Here is a 21929-nt window from a genome sequence, read left to right as displayed (position 1 = left end):
CCCGCATCATGGTTTCGCTTGAATAACATGTGCGGACGTCGGTACGGCGGCTATGACGGACGCCGCGAGTTCAGAAGGCTGTTATTTATGTGGCAGGGTATCGCCACCTTCTTTCTCGGGGACGTCAGGTGAGCATCGAGGCGCCCTGGCCCCCAAACTATTAAAGCAAATCAGCTGACTTCTTAATGCCCGGAGGAGAGACCTGCGCTCTTCATCCGCAATGAGCCAATCCCGGTGCCGAGTGGCCGCGGATTCCGGCTGACGCCTCTGCGTTGCTGCGTTTTTCGAGATGAGTGAAAACGTGGTCAATCGGGCCTCCGCGCAGGCATTCGAAATGCGCGAAAAGCTTTTCGGAGCGGCGATGCGGCGCTGCAGCTGCGGCTTATATCTCGTTTGCGCTACTTGGACGGTCGAGATCTCGTATCTTTTTGAAAGGGTCTCGACGAAAGGAGCGCAGGGCAGCCTGCGCGAGACAATCTCAGAGGAGAGGTGAGGAGAAGAGAGGAGAGCGGGAGTGGTAGAGACGAGCGGATAATAAAGCAGGAGTCCGGTCCGCGAATGATTTAGTGGCGGTCAGTCGAATATCTTCCCGCCACACTGTTGCCACCTCAAGAGTGGATCGCAGCCCGGGTTTTCGTTCGGGGTGGCTTCACGGCCGCGGTAGGGGGACCGGGGAATGGGGACCAATCGGGCCTGTTTCTCCACCCCGACAATCATGTTAATGAATTACTGCACTGCCTTATCGGCGACGATCTGCTCGACTAATTCGGAACCGCTTCGCGGCCCCATTCGTTACGCTCCGGAGTCCGGCTATCACTTTCTACCAGGCCGTTTTTTCCTTTCATCGATTTCGAGATAGCAGCTGCGTGATAATTGATGGATTATCTGTGTTTTCACTCCGGGAAAAACAGGCGTTCGGAACGCACCTTAGGCTGAATCGGTCGTTGGGGCTTCGTACGGCGTTCACCTGCACTCTATGATTCTCACTCTTTGAGAAGCTCCGATTTTATCGCCTTGTGCTTTTTCCACAGGGGCGCATCCGTGGCAATTAGCTTCTGCTAATTAAACAGTTTTATCTCGTATTAGTCCAGGACTTCGCAGCCGGTTCTATACTAGTTCCACCCATTTCTGTCCCTCTGGACTTGGGTATCCGGTACACCTTTGCATCGACCTGTACTTGTTATCCGCGCTGTAGACCCTCACCGCAGATTGTATAAAACGCATTGTTCTATTGGTTTTGTTTCCTCTGGCCTTGAGAGGAGAATATCGATTTCAATCGGAGCACCGAGAGAACAATCCGTTGCAATTCCTATGCGACTCTGACTACGCGGTTTTGCCAGTGGTTGCTCGAGACGAGATCTCCCGGCATTTCTTAGTGGCGTTGAAATAACAGTTCTTTAAATTCCTTGCTTGTAAATTCGGAGGGGCTGATCACCGGTATGAATAATGAAACTGAGTTTCGGTAATTGCGATATTTTCTGGGTACCTTAACCCTACGACTTATAGATATTCAATCCTGACCGAACGGGCTATCGGAACTCGAAAATAACGTATTCCAAGACATGACCCGACGGTGTATCAACCTAAACATGATTAGTATTTTCGAAACGCCTCGCATAAAGCGTCACCGTGTTGTACGTGTTTGAAAATTCGATTGACCGTAGCTATGTGGGGGCGTGAGTGAACGCATGATAAAGAGACCTGTGACCGCTGAGGCTAGAACAACGCGTTCTTAGATCATTGAATACCAATCAGCAGTTCTGCGGTACGAGTTAAATTTATGCGCCCAGCCAGTGGCTTCTGACCGGCTCCGCGAATGCAAATGAATAATTTTCGCGGATTTCACAACATCGACCCACCTGTGACGAATGAGGCACGTGTCGCGAAATAATGACGGTCATCTTGTCACCGAGTTTGGGATCGGCCTTTATTCAGGAAGTCGGGGACGAGGAGTTGGCGATTGATTTGACGAAACGGTGGACGCCTGCTCCGGGATTAAATCACGTGTTTAGCCGACCTGCACACCTATCTGGGTGGGCCGCATAGCCGACGTGGCCGCATCTCTCATCCCGTCTCCTTGGGCCAGCGCTCCGTTGGTCCTGGAAGGAAAATCCCGCGCCTGCGCGGCAGACGGTAGAGAAAAATATTTTTCCGGAATGCGGGTTAATTATAATCATCCATCGAGGAGTTGAGGCAATGGCTTCGAGTCTCGCCGGCTGAAGCACTTTGATGAATTAACTCCGGGTGTAATATTTCTCTCCATGGTGTACGCGAGAGGGACACCGAAGGGATACCGAGGATCCTCTCCCACGCGGGCGCAATAAAGGAGCGCGCGCCGCGCTCAAGAAAAGAGAGAGAAAGAAAAAAAAACGAGCTTATAAAGGAATCTATCATATCCCGGCGATATATGCGCGCAACCAGTATCCGAATGGTACACCTATATACCCGTGCAATTTCAGATGCGTTCGCCGTTCATCTCTATGCATGTACCTGCGTCATATATGCCTGTGTAACGCACAATCGCGCAACGGCGCGGCGGTTGTCTACACCGGTTATAAAGTACGGCGACCCTCTTCTGAACCAACTTGGGTCTGACGCGCTGCCGTCTTTAGACACCGTCTTTTTCTCATACAAGCATGCATAAAACGTGTATATAGTTAGGTGGATATCTGCAATGCCCAAGGTACCTGTTCAGCGTGTCTCAGCCCCGAGCTACGCTCGACTGATGCTGTGTACCTACTTTAAGAAGTCTCGATGCAAAGTTAGTGCAAAAGGGCCCTTCTGATGGTCCCACGTTTTAGAAGTTCTGCGAAGATTTATATCGAAATTGTTCCAGTGGTACTAATGAGTATTTCCCGTCAGAACAGGTTGAAAAAACAGCACAGAGAGAAAATTTAACAGACCGAAAAAAACTTGTAATCTGTAATCAGTGACTCCACTGTACAATATTTGATATAACTTGAAAACAGAGTCAATTAAGGTTCGTATTTATCACCGATTGAAAGTAGCTATAAAGCACGGTTTTGGTTAACTTGGGAGGCTGAAAATGGTACGTACATCTTATAACACAACTGTCGATTGAAGAACTAAGTAACTCCCCAAATGATTCCCATAAGACAGTGACGTTCGTTATTCGAAAAGTGAAGTTTCGTTACATGATTTCCATGGAACTTTGAACCAGGTTTTGGCTTTCGCTTATCGAAGGTATAATGAATTAAGCTTGTACTTGCGCACCGTTAGTCCGAGAAGCTTGTGAAGCCAATGCGAGAGTTGCTTACCCAGCTGTGCTAACTACCAGGCACAGCAGAAGAAGGCAACAGTTACAAATTGTTCACGAGGAAAAGTTATCGCAGTAAATCGTGGAGGACTCGGAGCGCGATGCCTCTGGTATGCCGAGAGTTTTTCGCGAGTGTTGGATGCACGCAAAGGATGAAGGACGGGGCTGGTCCCCGTCGGTGGTGTCCGGATGTCCCGCACGCGGATAATTACGCACGGAACGCATCGCCACCCGACCGGCGTCGGCTCCCTTTGGCCAAGCCTGCGTCGCGATATACCGGGCCCCGTGGAAGGTGGCGTGCCGATGTGCTCATTTTTAAACCCCCCTTCACCTATCGTCGGCCGTAAGACCGGCGCACCATTCATTCCCCCGTAGTGTTGAGCAGGCACTCGGTACTCGTATCCTGCGTACGCATCAGCGCTCACCTAGGCATTACGTAGCTGGTACCTTGTGTTCAACATCTCCAGATGCAACGGCAGGAATCTCGACGGAAATTGATGGTATTGGTAGCCCCGCTAATACGTGCAGGTCTGAAACGCATTCCTTCGAGTCCGTCTGGACCGTTTCAGCCGACTGGCAGCTCCGAGCAAGTCCGATATCACCGCTTGAATCTTTTGGCGATACAGACCAAGTTTTAGAGGTTCCAAGTCATGGACCAGGAGGAACAGGTTCCGGGGTTTAAAGGTCACGCGAGACGCGCGGTGTCCACTTGCCTTTCCGTTATTTGGACTCCCTGACACCAGGGTAACAAGAATGCCGGGTTGCGTTGGGGAAACGCGATTAAGTTTCTCGCTCAGGAGGACTAGATCGAAGGAATCTTGGCATACCGACGGGCAATAAAACTGGAAGTACAAAGGACCTGTTGACGGGAGTGTGCCGAGTGTTCGAGGATGACAGAACCGGGCCAGCCTTACGATCTCTGGTGGATTTAACGAGCGGCCGTTATAGGAGTCGCCTCACCACCGTGCCATGCCATGCCGGCGTCTTTGGATCAACGACGGAGATAGAGAAAGAGAGAAAAAGAGAAAGAGAGAGAGAGAGAGTAAGAGAGTGAAAAAGCTTGCCGTTCCCGAGTAGTCAAGGTTTGTGACGGACTATTTGCCCTGCAGAGCGAGACGCGATCGAGGTACGTCACTCCGTCAGCCGCGCGCCGCGGATGCCTCGGATGGCTTACACTTTACAGCCTCCGACGGCTCTATCCGCTCTTCGTGACTTGACATCGTGACACAAAAAGTCATCACCACGTGGCGCCGACGGATATCCTTGGTGCCTTGGCTTCCGGTTCGGCCATTTCGACGCGGACGCGCTAGCGACTCAAGTCGGGCGTTTTTGGCTCCGGTACCAATCCATTTTATCCTTTTTCCCTCAAGATTGTTTAGGCTTGGGTCAAATTAATTAAGTCTGAAATCAACTTCTACTCGTTATCCGTGTGCGTTGTCGGTGTGAAACTGCGGTTGGTTAAATCGTCGCGATGAGAGAAGGAAGAGAAGAAGACGAAGGCGATCCAAGATGTGTCGACGTGTGTATGTTTTCGGTGACGCAAAGCCCAGCCGCGAAGATTAAGTAGGACTAATACACAGTGACATATGTAAATGTCAATTAACATACCCATTGCGAAGGCTTAGTGAACGCTGTATATTGTCGAAGATTAGATATCCGCAGATGGATACTTCGTGTAATCAGAATTCCGCGCTTTTAATCGCTCTCTCTCTCTATCCCTCTCACGCTCCCTGTTCCTCCATATATCTTGATCCTTTTTCAACGCACATCGCACACTCAGTAGCGATCGTTTACCCTAATTATTTTATTCCGACGTTTGCATAATCTCCTTTCGTTCCCTGATCAATTATTCAGAGAATCTCTATTTACTTGACTACGATAAGGTCGAACAGCGACAAAAAGAATTAAGTAGAAGCTTCTTTTGCTTATAATTTTGTAAAACCACTTCCAACAACGATGTATAATCAATCTGGGAGTGCGTAAAACGCGCATATTTTAAATTCCGTAACCTTTATCCTGTACAGTTTCATGTGAATTATACCCAATAAATTTGATCACATCCTTAGATATTGTCTACATCTATGTTGTCACAACTAATCAAGCCAAGAACCAATCCTCGTTTATTGAAACAAAAACGAAGAAACAAAGAAAAAAAAAACACCGATCATACAACGATAAAACGTTTTGCCGTCGTTGAATCCACGGCTCTTTAATGGCTGTAATAGATACCTACGACCAAGAAGTTTCAGACGCTTGTCAAACTGCGAAGGCCATCAAACTTTGATGAAATTTCGAATGATACGTACAATAGAAATGATGTTCAAGAAAACAATAGTTTTTACAGTTCCTGTTTTTATTTTCTAAACGTACGAATCAACGAGCCTATTCAGCGAGTCCTCTCAGGAAGTTGAGCAGAGGCCTTTTTGTCCGAGAAATTAATATTCGACCCTCGGCGTTGGTAATGAGCAATCGAATAGCATGAGGCGTACCGAGCAAGCGGCACAAGCCGCCTGTAATTAGCTGGGCACTATGCAGCACGTTATGCCTCCATTGTACAATAAATAAATAAACAAACGAGGAAGCAAAGAAGGAGAAGAAGAATAACGAGGCGAGAAGCTCGGCTAAAAATGTACTGGAAGGACCCCGAAAAGAAAAAGGAAGAAAATTACGCAATAAAAAACGATCGGAGGTCCTTGCGGCGGACGTCCCGCACAAAGCGGTTCTAAGCGCACCGTATGAAACAATCAAGCGTGGCATGATACGCGGGGTTCCGACTAAACGGAACCCGCGCGAGCGCAAGTCGGGGGCCTCATGTTGCACCGGGACATTAAAGCCGTGTAGGAAAACGACACGCAGGTTGGCACGCGCTTGTGTAGGAGTCTCTTTACTCAGGCGCGGCGGGTTATAGACTCGCGAGGGATTCCGCACAATGCTACCAGGCCCAACAGAGCCTACAACCAACGCTATAGAGCTGTCACTCACTCCCGGCTGAGAGGAGCTTGCGAGCAAGCCGGGCTCCCGTCGCGTAACCAGTTCAACGGCGCAGGACGATCCAGGACTCCCGGTCTCCGTGAGAGGGACGCGAATTTCCTTTTGCGGGAACCAGCCGAAGATTTTTGCCTAGAATAATACCCGGCACCCAAACTGCGTCGACGTTTTTTCCCGGGACGAAAATTTAAGAGAAAGGAACCGCTGATCGGATCCTACGCTGGATCCTAATGAACGGAAATGGGATTAGTTAAACTGAATGTTTCTGCAAGGGATAATTAACAACTGTAGCGATCGGTGCGAAAAGGGTGAAGACAGAAATGTGTTGCTCCAAAACTCATGAATTTTATTCAAACGACAATTTGTTGGAATATTCGTTCGGCGTGAGGCGGAGCAGCTTTCATCTGATTTCATTAAAAGGGATTCAACGCGAAGTAAATTGCAATCTCAAAAATAAACTTTCCTTGCGAGTAAAAAAATTTCTTGACAGTTGGTTTCGACTCGGGTGAAAATGTTATCTTGAGTGTCAAAAGATTCAAAAACTCAGAGTATGAACTTGAAATTATTACCTTTTCGGTAATTGATAGGTAACCACGATTAAAATTTCACATTCGTATGTTTGTTTGCACTGACTTTACAAACCGATTTGTGATAAATACATGCGAATTTAGTGAGTTTTTAAGGAGTTGGAATACAAGCCGAGAGGATTTGAAATATCGAAAATGAGTGTGGAGACTGAGAGTGAAAAGTGAGCGTACAAAGGCGGTCAATTCGCGTGACCCTAGCGAGAAACGCAGCGTGCGTGTTAAATCGCGAGTGGTGGATTGGGAAGCATGTCGCGGCCACCGCGGGTAGCTGTCGGTTAATTGCGTTGAAAAATCGCAGCCACCACTCATTAAAATAGTTTAATATATATTTGTCAAGCTACGGCGACGCGAAGCATGCCCAACAATTTGTTAGCTACTCCGTTCGACGTGAGCTCGGTTTTTTATATTTCGTTTCCATGTTATTTTTCGCCCCGTAGTTTGAGCCGTATATATATTTGAAATCGCCAGCGAGGTTTTTTTTTCCTCGATTTTTCACACCTCCTGCTTTTTTCTTTTGCCAATTCGGCGTTCTCTTAATGGCGCTTGTTTGTCTCGTTGTCACCGGAACGTTTTTCGCCGGAGGTCGGGGTGGATTTCTCTGAATTTATTCCAGTACACGTTATTCGGAACGCAGGCGGTGCAGAAACGCGCTTCGATCTCGCTTATGCGTCTCTCCCTCGACGCCCGGCGCGTATAACCTTCTTCACTTTGAAATTTGAAACTTCATGGGAGATCTTTTTCCTCTCTCCGGGTACCGAGCCCTCGCACACACAAACACCCGACTCGCAGTCTTCGCTCGGACAAGACTTTAACCAGTTTTCTTATTATTGGGCAACCGCCCACGCTTAGATTGATCTTGTACGTTCCGACTCGCGGGGGCCAGGCCGATGCTCAAAACCTGGCTGAATCTTGTCCCGAACTCGGAAGAGAGAACGAAAGAGAAAAGAGAGAAAAAAGAGAGAAGAGCAGGCCGCAACTCAGCCGCGAACCCAACTCCCCGCAATTCTTTGCCGGGTTAACGGAGGTCGCCGATTAAGATACCTCTCTCCTGCCTCACCCTCTTCCGTTCCTTCGGCAAACCGAAGGGGAGGCTTCTTTTTCCAAGTATTTTTTTCAGGAAGTTCATCTCCTTTCCTCTCATGCGTCCCGGACTCACGGCGTTCCATCGTTGCTCGAAGCCCGTTTAACATCGTCCTCGCAAATCCTTGGGGAGCCAAGTTTTACGATTTACCGTCAGTTTTTCATACATATTCCAAATTTTTTAAATCCCAGCTTCTCTTGTATTGACAAGCCCAAGTATGACAGATTTCAAAATTCCGCATACAATACAATATATCGATACGTTCAAAACTATTCTTTGTTGCGGCAGCGAAAACGCAATATTTCCTATTACACGCATAAAATTTTTTTGTGTTCTGTATGTTTTGTAAATTTTTTTTTCCATATTGATCGACGATCGACCTCAAATAGAAAATAGAATGGTAAAGTTGTACGAAATCGGGTGAATCTCGGTTGTTCGATCGAAATCAATGGATGGTAGACGTCACATCCGAGTTTATGGGGTCAAAACATTGCCGAAGATTGAAGTGAGCGGCGTTTGACATGTGAGAACGACGATGGCGGCTGGTTAGTTAGGCGCACACGCAACGGTATGCAATATAGCCGACAGAACGTTTCTCGTTACGATTATATTAATCGTCGTCGATTTATAATTACCTTGGAATATTTTTACGCTTGTCTATAAATGATAGTGGTTGAGAAGGCCCACGGAACTACTCGGTAGAGTGCAGAGGCAAAGTCAGGGGGGGCAGTCGTAGCATCGAATAGCCGAGAAATTTATTACCACTAAGTGCCGGTTTTTATCTCCAAGACGTATCTTTGGCGTTCTATCCTCTCGCTTATAAATACGTTCACCTGCGGTCCAGCCCACTCTCCCCCCTCTCACCGCCCCTCGGCATCCTTCTTCCGATCCTCGGCAAAGTGTCAACGCCTCTCGTTATTTCCTGACAAATATTTTAATTCACGTTTCAGTCCCTGGTCCCTGTATCATTCAATTTCATTTTCGAGGTATCGCACAAATTGGTATACCTAACTATTGTGTACCTTGTACGTTTCTTTCACTCGAATACATTTTTATTACTTCTCATCGATCGCGCTATTTCAATTTTAGGGAAGAGTTGGATGTAAAACCGGCACCGTCGTAAAGCTGGACTGGTAGCGATAGATAATTGATTCGATACAAGATGCGGCGGCTTAAGATTTCAATAAATGTAGGCAATTAATCAATAGTGATTATTCCCGGTCTCCCGAGGGCACGGTCAATTCGCGCCAATTAACGTTTGTAATTAACAGCTCTATTGTGGTACGTAATTACGTAAAGCATTATGGCTGTACATTGGTTATATATGGTATCAGTTCCATTCCTTGACTGGGTTTCCGCACCCAACTCGGTGCAATTATAGCGTATAGGGTAATTTTCTGGAAGAGATAAAAATTTCGTGTCAAGGGGTTGAAACTCCGTCTGGGAGGTGAGAACACGCGTACGGTGCGTGTCTTGCACTCTGATCCCGATAAGGGCAGCTTCGCCTCGGGCTGAGATAATTGTTACGCGGTAATTAACGCCTCTTAACGAGGCGACGACGCTGCAGGGAAGGGTTCCAGTTTTCTAAATTCGTGTAAAAAGACGGGGAGACAGGGAGTGGAAAGTAAAACGACGTATGTATTAAAATAATGCTGCGAAGCCTGCACGACAGGGTGGAATTATTAAAAAGCCGTAAAAAATTACAGTCTCGTTTCCATTTTCATGACCTTCAGCCACCGCACGTCGCAAGACTATCTCACGCCGCTTTTAAGTATGGTAGATTAGAAACGGGGACCAAGCTACGATCACGAGTGGGGGACTCTGGCTTAAAGCCTTTTAGGCATAAAAATAGTCCCGCGGATAGATTAAACCTACGTAATAAGCCGCGCGTACCCCGTTCGCGCGGGTAGCGATCACTTATCTTAATAGATTCCTGCCCGGTTTCGAATAATTTACCGGCTTCTGATTCCGACTCACCGCTACGACGGTGCTACACGTTCATTCGGCTGATAACACTCACCGTGATATTCTCTTAAATTAAGCCCCTCGATTTCCCCCTCCTCACGTTGCGTTACCGTCATTATTCGATTTTTTATTACGCAAGAAACTATAACAACAGTTGATACGAGATACGATCGATCTTACGTATCTTGATTTTACGTTTTTTGTTTTTTTTTTTCTTCAAACATCGTCGTCGTATCTGCATCTGAGGCTCTTACCGTAATTACACTTCAATTTGTCTCGGATTTTCACATCATTCTTTTCATAGAAAGTTCAATGAGACCTAAAAGCCAGCGTAAACACATCTCTGTAAAGTTAAGACGAAAATATTCTGGAGCGTGTTTATCTGCACGTTTCTTTCATAAAAAATTAGAACTTATTCCGTAGAACTTTGGTGTACCGCTGAAAGCAGGAATGAAAATAATTTGAAACTCCGAATACATGTGCGATCTATATTTTAGATATTTAAATCCTGTGAATATCAGCACTTTCTGCAATTGCGATCCACGTTTTATTGTCGCAATAATTTGGTTATATACAGGCTTTATCCCCTTCCGCTCACTTTATGAGAGCGTTATCAAATATTACCGAGCACTTCGGCGTATGGTAATATCAGTTTCGAGAGTAGCGAGCGGGGTGTAAAGGATTAATGCGCGTTAAGGCGATTCGACGCAGAACGGGTTATTCGCCGAGGAGTAACGACAAAGTCATTAACGAACATTAAACCCGGGTTCACGGGTTTCCTCCCGTTAGCAAGAACAACGATTTAGAATTGTCACACGGATATGGTATGAGAATACGACTATTTCTTCCGCGGTCCGTTCACCAAACATCGCCTAGTCTCGCCGCCTTCTGCGTCGGTTAATTTTACAGCGTTGAAAAACGACCTTCCTGGTTCAGTAGGACGTTATTAGTGACGCCGATAAGAGAATTGATAGGACGAGGCCCCATCGTGTTATACCTGGCGCTCGTGTAATGACTTGATCTAAACCCAAAGCGTCTTACAACCGAGGGTTTCCTTACACCCCCGAATGGCGTCGAAAATTGTGCCCTGTGTGGGAAAGTAAATCATGCGGTAAATGCGTCGTGTCGTCAAATTCTTACCTGGGAGACTTGCAGATACAAATGAAATAAACGAATTCAGAAAATACCCGACTATTGCAAGAGAAAAAGAGGATTCCTAAACTTTCTCAAATTTTTTTTTCCCATCCAGTCAAGTTCTGAGGTTTCACAGTAAAGTTTAAACGATCGTTACGAAGATAAGAACCCAAGCGGTTGATGAAAACGAGGTTCCGCTGAAATCTTCACGTTGTAACGTAAGCGTGTGAGAACCCAAAGTATATATAAATATTTTAATATATATAAATCGAGGTTATCAACGAACGGTGAAGTGGGTCGATTTAACGGATATACCGTGATCGGAGCTCGAGAGAAATATGTACATATAGCAAGAAATAAACACGCTTTTTTCGTTTAATTAATCTCACCGTCTTAATAAGTGTACGTGTATAGGTATGTATATAATATACCCCGAGGATTACCATAATATCCTCCGAAGCCATGAATTACCAATATAAATAATTAGAAGGTGTCTTTCAACACTCGGGTTGACAGTCACTAATTATCTTCCTAATGTGACCACCGCGAGTCTGCCCGCAGCGCGGATCCACCCAGATGTACACGAGGAGCGGATGAAAAAGTATGAGTGAAAACATTTTTATCTATGGGATTGAATTAACGAGGTATCGTCACCGGTCGAAAGCCATCTTCTGGGTGAAAACGGTGCTCCGCGCACCGGGTTCGACGGATACCCGCCGATCTTAGAAATTCGTCCCACCGCCGCGGAATCGCGTAGGCGGACGGCTTTCGCACCTTTGGCATTTCTTTCTCTACGAGGCGAGGGGCTCGGGCCCCCGTCGGACCCCCGTCAGGCCCCCCGGTACTTCACGCTGATCTATAAACTTTGTAGTTTCAGCTAATGCACGTCGTATACAACGCCGATAACGCCAGAGGTACTCGAACTGTTTATGACGTAAACCTACGCCGGGACGTGTGTTGCCTGTATGCGCGCTGCGAGGATATATCTTCACCTCGATTTGCATCGAATTTCCGCTTGTAAAGGGAGATCATGACACTTTCAACAAAGTTGCATGACCGGATAAATTATTGGCCAATTCAGATCTATTGGAACGATTTTGATACCATTTATTGCACTAAAATTTGTCCGCAGAATCCAGATATTTCATATCACGGATTCGAAAATTTGCTTGAATTTTACTGCGAATTTGACTTAAACGCAGGTCAGCTATTCCCAAATATTGTTATAGTAGAACTTTCAAAAAAACACAAACCCTGCAAGCACAATGACGGCACAGCATCTCCCATTCATTATTTCACTCCTATGTGTGTGGAATGAAGAATTCTCTCCTGATTGTTCTTTTTCTCCATTGCATGAATGTAACGGGTTACTCGAGTTTATCTATTCAATAAAGATGATTTCAAATTGAAAATAAAGAAAAGTAAATTAATGCACTAAACAATTCAGTCCCGAAACGAAACCCTAGCATTGTTCTCATAAGAAGCATCCGCTGACCGAACATACAACTGCAGTAAGTGTAGAGAAAGAGAGAAAGAGAGAAAGAGAAAAAGAGAGAGAAGGGACGGCGAAGAGACGCGTGCAGCGTTCACCTATAGTTCGACCTATAGTTCGAAGGTATAGAGATACCTGCTGGTATATGTCGGTATACCGCAAGCTGGGTACGAATAGCCGGCCGCCTCTTCGGGTATATTAGCATAATTATTGGTTGTTCGCTATCAGTGCCGGCGGGTCTGTGTTTGCCGATTTATGATTTCATCGCCATCTCCCCGGAGACGCCCGCGACGATGCGTCAGGGGCGCGGATCGTTGCTGATGGTCTATTGTACTCTCGAGCCTGTATAAGAAGAAGAATAATAAGGAGAAAAACAAAGAGAGCTCGCAAGATATTTGTCTCGTGGTCCAGAATCGGGCTCCAAAAAAGCCCAAGGCGAGGCCAGCGATTCGAGCGCACTCTTAAGTAATCCGGAAGTGAAGATCGGGATTCGATTGGTCCACTTCACGATCAAGATCTGCCGCTAATTCCGGAAGAATTACAAGCACCACACCTGGCACCTTTTAGCGCAGATTTAACAAGTGCGATAACTCTCAGCAATGGCGCGCACCTCACGTAGGTACCGCAACCATCCGAAGTTCTTGCCTCGATTTCTTGCCGCACTCAATCAGCGTGTTAATCAAGCATTTAACAGCCTGCCGGACGCTGGCGGGCACGATGATGGCCTCTGCGACACTATGACGACGACGATGAAGACGGCGGGTAGACCAGCGAGGGGCTGGGCACACATTCGCATTCGTTGTTACCAATTAACGCCTGCACATGCGCCGAGGCGTTGCGCGCGGCGCGCTGCGCGTCAGGCATCGAGCTATTCGCCCGAGCGGATCGCACATGCGCGAATGTTGCGCGCAGCTCTGCGGCAGCAGCCTTGGGCCGTCGCGCGAAGCGGTAGTGGAGCGAGGGAATTAGGGATCATTTAGTAGTGATTTCTCACGAAGGTGCGAACTCGACGTTCCGCAGCCGCCGCGCCGCGTGGCCGCCGAGATAAAGGCCCGCCAATTCATCCGCGCCGAAACCTGAGGGCATTAATTTTTGCACGCAAGTAAACGCGCGCCGAGTTGATCCGCGTATGAAGTGCGATTCGCTCGCGCGTGCAGATACCTACCTGTAGCAGCAGGCAGAAGCAGCAGCAGCGGCAGCAGGACTTTCCGATTATTACTTACACCCGACGCGTTTTTCTCGCATACCCTTCACCGCCGAGATTAGTTCTAGTCGTATAACGCGCACCCGCGGTTCGTTTTTGCCCACCGCCGACAATCGCTCGAGTTAATTGGGCCTACCTGGGAAAAACGATATACCTAGTTTATGCGACGCTTCTTATCGATGCGGCCTAACAATAGAATCATTCTCTTAGCAATATCCGAATATCTTCACATCGGTACGTTTCGCATGTACAATTTTCAGCTATCAGAATTGTTATTAATAAAGGGATCAACTATCTGTCAGAAATTCACGTATCAACTCCTAACCTTACAATATAAACATCACAATAAAAGCACTGGCATTTTGAGAAAGTTCAATCACTGAAATAACTTTTCCTGAGGTCTGGACCAGAAGGAAAAAACGATTGCTCCGATTGTGAGTCAGCAGACGCTAACCTCCAAGTTTAGAGAACCGAAGAGAGCGACGAAGCCGTCGAAGCCTGGAACCAAGTCGATTGCATTGTACCACGGTGCCTGCCTATATCTACCCATCTGCGGCTATGAATGTGTGGGATGCTGACTGAGCGCGAAGTATGAGTTGATATTGTGATAAATAACGGGAGATGGTCTTCACCGCGTTGCTTGGCACCTCGGGCTGCGCTACTGTGCAAATCTATACCTGCATGAGTCGTCCGTGCTTTCCTAACCTCACCTTAGCCATTATCCTTAATTCTAAGATAATCCTTGCGGAAATCGAAGTTAAATTTAAGAAGCTGCTCTACTCGATTTCTACGTTGTCATACGTCTCCAAATATCAAAGTCCACGTATATCAAACGCGAAAAAAAGCTCAATAGCCCCATTCTGTACGCAATTCTCCACAAAAACAGTCCAAGTTAATTTCCCTTGATGCAAAAATAAAGAAATGGCGTGAACTGTACGAATTTATTATTGCGAATTTCTTTATCTTCTGCATCAAATGGAAATGTCTTGAAGTATTTTTGTTTATAATTGCGTATAGAATGGGGCTGTTTAGCTGTTGTTTTTTTTTTTTTATCTTAAATACGTGGAATAAGGTATTTAAAAATATATACGTTAACGTCAAAATCGACCAGGACACCAGTTTAATCATAGGAAAACTCACAAAAGGATAATTCTTTTTTTGAGGACATCGTTTTTTCCATGTTTGCTAACATTTAGCCGGTTTTTTAAAGCGTGATAAACACACGAAATAATTAGCTGTGTAGAAGATGTAGTTAATGAGTTCGATCCTGTTATGTGAGGATTTATTTTCACCTTTGAAATCGAAAACTGATGAAACGCGATCGCGTATCGCGAATGTACGTGTTGGTATTCTCACGCGAAATCAAAGAGCCGTGGAGAGCAATGAGAGAGTAATAACATCGAAACACCGAGAGAAAAAAGGTGAAGAACAATAACGTACGAATTTAATGGTTAACTTAAGAAAAGGCAACGTTATGGACCCGACGAAACTCGACTCGCCCACTCTCCCACTATTCGGCGAATAATCAAGTTTTATTCTCTCTCTCTCTCTCTTTCTCTCCTTTTTTCCCCTTTGCTTTCTTCTTATTTCTCTTTCGAGCCATTCCCATCGTCGAGGGGGCTGCAGACAAAACGAAGCGAATAGGCTGAGGCAGCCAAGGAGAATAAGGGGAAGGAGAGCAGGTATCCCAACTTACCAAACATTAATCAAATTCTGCCAATAAATTTTAAACATCTTTGCGTCCTCCTATCTACCCAATGTGTCAGGGACACGTCTGCACACTTTTCGCTCGGTATCGTGTCTTGGTATACGAACGCACTTCGAACTGCGCCGGGTGAGTTCGAGGTAGGCGTAATTTTTCCCGCTTGAATTGATGAAAAAACAGTGTCATTTTTGGAACGGTAGTAACCATAAGCCACGCGAGTTTCTCCTGAAAATATTATAATTCAGTGCTCATTGTTGGACAGCTGGGTTGAGTGATGGCGAATTTTAGTTTGGGAAAATAAAAGAGCTCTGTACGGGGCCTCATGAAATTAGCATAAGTGGGCCCCGTGCTAAAGCATAATAAACGAAGCTCCGGAATATCGGCCTTTAAAGAAAGGTGCCCGAATTTAAAGGCTCTAGCTGCATGGTGCAAATTCAATCGGGGGAATTCTTACTCACCGTGAAATCTTCCTATACATCAAAACGCTTCTAATATCACGGCGAACGATTTTCAGCGCATCAATTTTGCTCGGCTTAAGTGTGCCTGGAAAGATTTATTATTCTCGCGAGAGAAAAATTTTGATAGCGTTGTTTGACCACACGAGAAGAAAAAGGTATAGAAAATAATGGGAATAAGAGAAAAGAAAGAAAACCTACTGCGGGACTCTTGTGATATGAAATTATCAAAGTACACGCTCCAAAAATAAATTATCGAGGAATACGATAATAGGGCTTAGATTTTGCGACAGCTGCTGTTTCTTCTCCGTTTTGCTCTAATTCTGGCGTTATAGAAATACGCGTGACGCGGGTAAAAGGTTGCATCTTAGGAGAACCAGACAAGAAAAATAGACACGCTAATGTACCCGAAAAATTTATAGTCTCGCTTAGGCGGGGACGTCTATCGTTTGAAGCTCTCCAGGTGGGACCGCCGATTAGATTCTGACATAGCGAGGATTTGTAATTAACACGTATAGCTGGTACGTCAAGATCAGTGGCCCTGAAACTTGGAGAGCCTGGCGACAGTAGGAGGTTTGAGGAGCGATCGAGCGATGGCCGAAAGCATACATATATATTGCGTCTATCTGCCCGCGGACTTTCACGTTTGGTACCTACGTAATTAAACACTAAATCTAACCGGAGCCGAATCATTGATTGGATATAATGGCTCGGCGAGTCCGGCGCGCCTCCAGGACCGCGTTAATGTAATTGCAATTTATGGGTAATTAACGAGTCATTTTCGAAAAGTACTCTCCTTTCCATCGAGAAGCATAAGGGAGTTAACCAGTTTTAATTATTATTTACAACGAGAAGAAACGACCGCACGCCGTTACCGCCTTGTTTAAAACAATGATATAATTATCCCGTTGCAGCCTGATTTCATCCTCGGGCACGTCGCGCTTCGGGACACAACCCGCGGTTCCTTCGGGCGCTCCGCATGCTGCCCGGGACGCTCTCGCACCTTTGGTTGGAAATAACTCGCCCGTTATTGATGCGTCCATTTGTTTATCGGTAGCGCGAGCGAGATGACTAATGTCGCGCTATTAGTCCTCGAAAACTTACATCTTAATACGTCCAAGGTATAAAGAGCTCTCTCCTGCGCAAGCTTTTGGCCCCTTTTTAACGATTCACTCCCGCAGCACCATCCTTGTTTCGATTTATCCTATTTTTCAACCCCCCCGGGCTTTTTCCCTTTCGCACGGGATTTCGGAGGAACGCGGAACTCCACGGGGCGTCGTTTCGCGGCTAGGTTCACGCTGCTCAGCCGGTTTTGGAACTCATTCCGAGGACTTATCGCTCCGGAGTGTCTCTCGGTGAAATTTGAATACGCGTCCTCTTCATCCTTATTACCTGTGCTTCCTTAACGCTTGAATCGGAATAAAAATGGTCGAGATGCGTACACGCCCGGACGGTAATTAGGTTATAATTTTTTTTCACCCTCAAAGATCCGCCATTTACCTGATTAACTAATGGTTTCCTTGTACTTATACGCCCAGCACATGCGCGGCATGATTATCCCGTAAACCCCGAGTCGCGTGATAAAACACATGCAGACTATATGCATACTCCCGAAACTGCCCGAGCACTAATCTCATCCGGTGAATTAATTAGCATTCGTTGCGTGAAAGAGCCGGCTCGTTTCTCTTTCCATTACGCTTATTACTCGCTTTGGAATTATTGCCGCATATTTCTATGCCTAGAAGCATTCAACGAATGCATCACTAGGTAACTTCGACACCGATCTCGTACCTATTCAGCCCACCCACAGCTTGTTCCTCATTTCGGTTCAGTCCTTTTTTTCCAATTGACAATGATATCTGCATCTCGCGTACACCGCGAGAAGCCAGTCAAAATATGAATGACGTATCATTTGCATTTCCGATAGGTGTGACAGGATCTCAAAATCATTGTTGAAGTCAGTCACGATGAAAGTCGTTCTAACATGATATCAGATTTACTTCCAACGATACAAAGAAAGTTCTTTTACTATCTTGGAATATCCGAAATTTTGATTCAGTGAAATTTTGCGATTCAGCAAGGTAATTGTACAACTACCCTGCGGTCAAGATGTGAATATGCCTTGAAAATTTTTTTTCCACGTTTCCAGTATTCGCGAATCGTGAAACGATTTGGTGAATACTTCGGTACAAGCATAGGTGCAGGAATCTCAGGGTAGATGAACGTCGATACGGAAAGGCAGCGCGATACGTAGTAATTTACATAAACGCAGGTACTTTGGGGTGAATAGGATAATTTTCATCTCATTACGAGTGGCTAGCGGTTAGCGGCCGTTTCATATAGGTGCTATCCAGGGCGATATACGTTTCATTACGGTGGATCTCGGAGACCGAATTCAGGAATGGGGTCCGGTCCCGATGGGCCAGCTCCTCTTCTTCGGTGGATCGGTGCAGCGCCGCGGATGGACAAGACCGGAGGAGCAGTTATCGGTGGGTAAGTGCCCTCCCGTGTCGAGATAGCGACGACACTACCTCGACAACATCATCCCGTCGACCAATGAGGTTCAGATCGTGGTCCTCGTGACGCCGGGCGGCGGCACCGAAAAGGAGACTCAGGCTGCACCGGAGTCGCGGTACCTGCAGCGCCCGGTATCTTTAAGGGATCAAAATCAAACCCCGGAGTGAATATCGAGGGTCAACAGTCGCCCTGACAATGGAAACCCGGCCAATCGATCAGCGCCGATGGTCCTTCTCATCCTCGACATCCCGCACCGATCGAACATCTCACTGCAGTGCTTGCAGCAGCAGCAGCAGCAGCAGCAGCTATGAGACCGACGGTCTCCGGTTCGTCCTTGCGGCCGCGGTTCGATCCCAACGCGGAGAAGAATGACCGCTACTATCTTTCGAAACGGCCCCGTTGCACATGACCACGTGTCGCGTTACACAGAGAACCCGGCGTCGTACGTGAGGAAGATACGCCTGACGGCGGGGTTGAGAGGCTCCCTCGCAAGCAGGGAGGAGAAGAGACGGGAAGAGAAGAAGCTGGAGCCGTGTATCCCGGTATTGGCTGGTCGACGCTATCAATGGGACCCATCGCTTTCAGTTCCTCGGGCCGTGTCCCATGTCGGTCATTATCGGCCCTCATTATATTGGGACCGATCAATCAACGCGCGTCCAAACCTTTTCTAATGTTGTATAGAAATGTAAGGAACGAATAAGCGCTACAATGTACGCCCCGCGTCCTAGAGGAGCAGCTCACACGCCGGATAAGGTAGCCCACTTCATTACCGCCTCGATTCTTCTCTCTTCCGTTTCTCGATCACCGTGCTCGGCTTCGAGGTGTCGGTTAAATTCGGGATTTCGCGGCGGATGTGTAGAAGCCGATCCGCCACGTGAAATGGATAAGGGCTCGGAGGTTAAGAGCCGACAAGTTGAATGCTCGGCTGTGTCGTAACCCTTCGCGGCGCGTGTAATTGTAACACAATTAGTAACGGGTTTACAGGGTCTTTGAACGAGAGGAAGACTCGCTACTGGCTGCTGTCCAGCCTCGACTTTGCGCCTGCCTCGAAGCAGGTACCCGGCTACACTCTCTGGACAACTGTCAAGAGTCTTGTTTCACGTCATGTCAGCTTGTCAAAACTTTTGAATATACTACGGTGGAAAATTAATGATGGCACTGGCGTAATTATGCTAGAGCCTGCGAGCCTAGACCGTTTCGAAGCCTTGGTTAGATCCTCTTTTAATTACCTTTGCATGTACGTACGTTCACACGTACGGAACCGGCTGTAGGTGTAACGCGATCGTGATCACTGGCGGTTCCTTTCACTACGAAAGAGAAAGAATAAAAATTTCCACGCGTTCCAAGGCAAACCGCGCATCGTCCGAAGTTCCGTCAAAAATACCGCGATCCGCGTCTGAGTCGTAAAACCCGGGTCGAAGGCTCGTGGCGAGCTGGCCCAAAATTGATATTAAATTGTACGGGCTGTATATAGCCGAGTGCGCAAAATCTCACGCGTAAATAATAAGCCGAAGAGGATCCCGCGTGACGATGCTCGTGGGTTGATTAGCAATTTTGAAAGCGATAAAAACGATTTATAATTTGTTGGCAGAAAAACCGCCGCGTGCGTCGGACCCGCGCGCTAATGAGAAACTGCCGCAGACTCGTTACGGACTCGTAAACCTATACGGTTCCCCGACCTATGCCGTTGCTCCGGTTTCTACCCGGCCTCAACAGCGGAGCCGAAAATTTGCAGTTCCGAAAGGTCCGAAATACGCGCAGATCACTTCACACGGGCGAGTTACAGGCGTACTCCCTCGACAAAGAAAGTTAGAACGCAGGGACGGTGTGCGTTCACAGTGATAGTCTCCGGATAGATGAACGCGGTTCCTCGAAACGTTTTAGCCCAATTTATGCCGCCTCTTGCGTCCGGAGAGATTTATTACCTTTCACGTTAAAGAAAAGAAACAGTGGTGAAGAATTCCCATTGAATCAATACAGACCGACCGCCCGCGTGAGTCAAGTCTCACAATCACACCACTGTTGCCACAATAGACGCTTATACAAAAGTTGGATCACATTCGGTAAGCATATTAACCACAGAAGGCTTATCCGTTCCGTCAAGAGTATCTTTACTTCTGACCCTCGGAGATGCGAGTATCCGCCTGTATCTCCAGCAGCCATTTTTGTGAGCAACTGCCGTGTCTTGAGTATTTTTTGATTCAGGGTCTCGTTGAAGTCGTTTGTCGATCTTTTGATACGGAATAGTTCGACGTTCTCACTTATTGCTGCTAGAAACGTTTGCCTGAATAAATGTAAACCACAATGAATATGGTGCGGAAAATTTCTGTTAAACAGTTTCAATCTATAAAACATTGACGATTTGTTGTTACAACGTTTACGATATTCTATCCCAAGAGTTTGTGTAAACGGTTTCAATAATATCTCTGCGCCTCTGATCCTTTCCGGAAAAAATAAAGGTACTCGTAAATGATTTCTGAGAATTCAGAGAATTCCTACGGTGCGAAAATTACTCATATACGACGATCTCACTCAAGTGTGTAAAGAATGTGAGAAGCGACTGAAAAAGATATTTCTAGAACGAAGGACCCGGGTGTTGGAAGCAGCGATAGAGCGTGGCGATTCCGATCGGGACATTGAACGGTCGGATTTCTGGGAAGCTGTACGGAGTCCGGCGAAGGGGCGAAGGCGAGTGACAGATAAAGCGAGTCGAATCCTCGCCCTGGCTGCAGCTGGAACGCCAATCTACGGTTCTTTCGCGGTGTTATCTGGATAATTAGTTACTCGGCAGCTAGTAAGCTCTCAGTCCAGTGGGGTATCTCGGGGTTTCGGGTGACTCAATCCGGCGGGCAACAGGGGGCAGGATCCCGGGACTAAACGCAGATATTGCGCCCGATCGGCAATATTTCTTTCTCGGTTGAAGCAGCGAGCGGATCCCGGGTTTGCGCTATCGTTCATCTCGGTGTTTTAATTCCGCCACACGGCCGCCGCGCCGCGAAGACGGAGAAGACGCAGGGCCGAATTCTCCGCGCCTCGTTACTCGTCCTCGGTCAGGACACCGCGCGCGTCACCGGAGATTGGCATCGTCTGCGCAAACGGCCGAGCTTTCGGACCCGCCGGAGTTTCCGACGACGTCCCGAATTCCCCGCACCTCGCCCAGGTGCAGCTTCGATCCTTTCAGCCAAATACGAACGACCGGCAACGCCGATAGCCTCGCTAATTCACTGTCGATTCCGCCTTATCGCCATAACAAATTCGACAACGTCGCGTTTTCGCCTTTTTGGGCACGATCGCTTCAGCCGTCGAGCTGCGGTAGATCGCGGTATTGTCTTTTCGATGCGACTGATACTTTTCGAATCGCTGTTTCACCCCGAGTTCTACGTAAACTGACCAAAATTTTCATATCGCAAGTCGTGTTCCGTGAATGACATTGTGTCATCAGCTTCTTGTGTTAACCGACGAGTTTTTAGCGCGGAAACGTCAACAAGGCCAACAAAAAAAAAAACAGAAAGCTTTCGTCTTCG

The 21929-nt window shown here is 47.0% G+C and overlaps 1 protein-coding gene across 1 annotated transcript in view; it reads right to left on the bottom strand.

Moving 5' to 3' along the window:
• LOC124179222 (protein dachsous) overlaps positions 1 to 21929 on the bottom strand; it is a 236201-nt gene that overhangs the window by 51687 nt on the left and 162585 nt on the right. The gene's annotated exons all lie outside the window — the stretch shown is intronic.

Source organism: Neodiprion fabricii, chromosome 3 (genome assembly GCF_021155785.1).
Source record: "Neodiprion fabricii isolate iyNeoFabr1 chromosome 3, iyNeoFabr1.1, whole genome shotgun sequence".
Lineage (NCBI taxonomy): Eukaryota > Metazoa > Arthropoda > Insecta > Hymenoptera > Diprionidae > Neodiprion > Neodiprion fabricii.
The sequence above is the reverse complement of the archived record's forward strand: the minus strand, read 5'-3'. Positions and strand labels throughout refer to the sequence as shown.